Source organism: Crinia signifera, chromosome 2, assembly GCF_055691185.1.
Source record: "Crinia signifera chromosome 2, ASM5569118v1, whole genome shotgun sequence".
In the NCBI taxonomy this organism is placed as follows: Eukaryota; Metazoa; Chordata; class Amphibia; order Anura; family Myobatrachidae; genus Crinia; species Crinia signifera.
This window is the reverse complement of record NC_139218.1, coordinates 224,627,223-224,631,158: the sequence shown is the minus strand read 5'-3', so window position 1 is coordinate 224,631,158 and position 3,936 is coordinate 224,627,223. Positions and strand designations below refer to the sequence as shown.

Below are 3,936 nucleotides of genomic sequence, written 5' to 3'. Positions count from 1 at the left end.
GCACTTTTAAGGTGTCTAATAATCGCACTTTTTTCAGACCAGGTTCTGTTGGGCGATTTGGCCCATAACTCACTTTGGTCAAGTGCACACATGGTTAATTTCACCACAGGTGCCCTCAATTTCACTCAGAAACACCCCTACATAAACCCCAACATCATTAAGGACACCTGTGAGGGTTTGAGACATGGAGATTTTGCAGAGTGGTTTGGAGTTGCTTATTTGTGATGTGGCTCATTTGGAGGAGCTGCGCAGGAGGGAGGAAGCTGCACACCAGATCCAGGTAGCCCCCCGACTACTGCGTACCCCACGTATGTATCATGCTTGGCTGTACCTGGACTCCCTCTCGGATCAACAGGTTGTGGGGATGTTTAGGCTGAACCGCAATAACCTGTTGGACTTATATGAGCAGGTGAGAGATGATTTGGACCCTTTCGGGGGAGGCAACTGTGCAGTGTCTGGGCTGCAGAAATTAATGTGTACCCTCTACTATTTGGCCACAGGCTCCACTCAGTCTGTGACCTCATGGTCCTTGGGGGTATCACAGCCCACTTTCTCTAAGCATTTTACTCAAGTGTTACTTGCTTTAAAGAAGTTGTGGCGGACATACATCAGATTCCCCAGTTCTGAGTTGGAGTGGCAGGACCACAAGTTGGCTTTCTATAGACTCTCAGCATTCCCTCACTTGCTGGGAGCTATAGACTGCACACACATTGGGATTAGGGCACCGCACGTGCGGGGCCACGTCTACGTCAATAGGCGTGGGCGGCACTCCCTGAACGTGCAGGTTGTTTCCAATGCTCACCTCAAAATCCTGAGTGTTGTTGCAGGCTTTCCTGGGAACTGCCACGACGCCTATATTCTGAGGCACTCAGCCCTCTGTAACCGATTTACCGACCACCAAATGCCAGAGGGCTGGCTACTTGGTAAGTACCTTTTTACATATTACCCTGTCTGTCCTTATTTGTACCTGCTGTAATGTGTGTGTTTCCTGTTTCACAAGCATATTGTTCTTCTACCAGTGTCTCCTGTTTGCAAAAAACACATACCTTACCATATAAGGCAATCACTTCCTATCTGTGTTTTAGGTGACTCAGGATATGGGTGTGTTTCCTGGCTCATGACACCTTTGCGCTCCCCAGAGGGCCCTGCACAGCACCGGTATAATGAAGCCCATATTGCAACCCGCAATGTGGTGGAGCGCACATTTGGCGTTTTGAAGAGTAGATTCCGGTGTTTGGACCGGTCATCGGGTACGCTGCTTTACCACCCTGCAAAAGTAGTGATGATCGTCCAGGCTTGCTGCATGTTACACAACATAGCCCTGTCCCAACCTGCCTATGTGGAGGAGGAACATGCAGCAGTCGTGCAGGAAGCCCAACCTACCACACCTCGGGTAGTGAGGGGTACGCAGAGGGGGAATCTGGTGCGTTCACAAATCATCAGCCGTTACTTTTCTGGTAAGCACATGTGCCCTGTATTCCAACATGTACCTTTGCTGTAAGTGTACTCATAAACAAATTATTTAGCAATACCATCTGTTTCCACCCACATTTAGCCTAATACACAGAGCCCAACGGATGCAGCTGGTGGTGCTGACCTATCCCTTGCTGTAATCAACCTTGTAAGTACATTTGTAACATGTATGAATTAAGTTTGCTCTAAAACATGGCTCACCTGGTGTTGTGGAACTACACGTTCCAGCATGCCCTGACACACTATAACCATTACAGTCCAAACAATGAGTGCCAGAGCTTGCTGGAATATGTAGTTCCACAACCTTTGACGGGCCAGGAGTTACCCAACACTACTTTTCAGCAATCCCATTGTCATATACCATTACACTATGTCATATTTCACACAACAATTGGTTTAAAAATAATACACAGACAAAATGGTATGCGTTTAGACATTTTTAGTATGTCATAAACAACCTGCATTTTTGTCACTCAAACATTCAAACTGTCGGGGGATGTAACAAGATGTGTTGCATATTAGATGCAAATTAAAAATGTATAAAAAATATGACCTATTTTCTCCCACCATCAGGCCACCCTAAACCACTTCTTGAAGCTGCACCCAGGCCACCCCCGGTCCTAATACTCCGACGGGGTGGGGAAGTGGGGGAGCCACTTACTGGGGTGCTAGATACACTACTCAGTGTAGATGCTGCTGCACATATGACATTGCCTTCCATCTGCTGAAGTTGGTCCTGCATACCTATTAAGGCATTGGTCTGCGCTGTGCATGATTGGCTAAGTGCAGCTATACTTTGCGCAAGGCTGCCAATATGGCTATTCTGTTCCCTTACAGCAGAAGTAAGATCTGTAAAACGGGTGTCAATGCTATTAGCAATGCGCACATGAGTACCTACACCAACCCGTACACTCCTTGAAATTTTTCTTAATTGAAGAAAAGTGTCACGCATGTACCCTGATGTTCCCTATTTTCAGGCTTTGGGAGGACATAAATTCAATTTGTTTCTCCTTGAAATTTACCAAGGAGTTAGCTACTTGTGCAGCAGAAGCTGCTGTATGGGGTGTGTTTGTGGGTGGGGGTGGGTTGGGAGTCACCCCACTTGGGGGAAGATCACTCTGTGATGACGTCTGTATTTCCTCCTCAGCCGCAAAGGTCTCCACGGGTTCGAGAATGATGTCCATTTCGTCCAACATCATCATAGAGGAATCTGTTGGTTGTGTTCCTAGTTGTACAGTACCTGTGGATACAGATGAAGAGGTAAGTACTGATGCATATATAGGCCAGTCTCTCTTCAGTACTGTTTTTGAAAGGGCTTGAGATGCTGAACGCACATACCTAGGGGTATTATGTACTTACACATGTACCCCGATACTGCATGTAACATTGACATTAATAATAAGTGAGATGGCTAGGTCAGATTACATTCATTTCCGTTGCAATGTAGCAGCAGGAGATGAATGTAGTGTGAGATATTGTTGATGTGACATGGGTGTGTGTACTGTATGTGTAATGGCCTGTTTTTTGTTCATTTACCTGCTTACACAGATTCTGCTCCAACGGGCCTTCTTTTCTTTGATGCGTGAGCACTTCGGGACGGACAATCTGTGAAAGGAAAGATGGGCAGCAATTATGTACCTTGCAATGGATAAGCATTTATGCCAAAAATGCATTGAAATGACATTACTGGACAATACTTCCTTTGGTTAAGGACTACATTATTTAGTCCCCACATTATTTGACATATGTTTTTCACCTGAATTTTTTGTTAGATTATTATTAAACTATTGGACACATTACAACTGGTGGATAATCTGTGGTATGTAGGCATGGCAGCTAAACCACCAGTACACCAATGTGTTTTTGCCCACATACATGTTAAGCTGCTAGAAAGAATGTTAAAGTGTTGATCAATATCAGCAGTTGTGGAACTACAAGGCCCAGCATTATGACCAATTTGAAAGTAGGAGCAGGCAATTTTTTGTGCTTGACCTTGCTGGGCTATGTAGTTCCACAGCAGCACTTTACTTAGCATAACAATACAAGTGAACATTACAGTTTGAAAACATTGGCATGTATGTTTAAGATTGCATGTGGTCACACTTACCAGCTCTGGATGGCGTTGGCGGCCTATCGGTATCCGTGACGTGCATGCCAGGCAGGACCTCAGGGGGTATGATTCTTTTGAGCTTGACCTCATAGGACGTGTAGCAGACAGTGGTGGGGCTTCCTCAGCCAGTCTTGGTGGCCTCCTCCAACTCCATGGCCATTTTACTTTTCAGCTGTCTCTTGATGTCGTTGAACCTCTTCTTGACATTTCTGACCAGGGTGATGGGTGATGTCCTTCCACATAGCTCTTTTCCGCTGTGCAGTGCTCTTGTGGTGAGTTTTCCCCAGTAACCGGTCAAACACAGGTATGATAGCCCGGACAAGCGCAGCATTTTCCTCGTAGGAGAATCTGAC

The 3,936-nt window shown here is 45.8% G+C and overlaps 1 long non-coding RNA gene across 1 annotated transcript; it reads left to right on the top strand.

Annotated features, from left to right (window-relative positions):
- Positions 1 to 906: 906 nt before the first annotated feature.
- On the top strand, positions 907 to 3,595 carry LOC146058986 (uncharacterized). The gene is made up of 3 exons (XR_014470082.1): positions 907 to 1,621; positions 2,621 to 2,733; positions 3,022 to 3,595. It is a non-coding gene; the product is annotated as an uncharacterized LOC146058986 (long non-coding RNA).
- Positions 3,596 to 3,936: the final 341 nt, after the last annotated feature.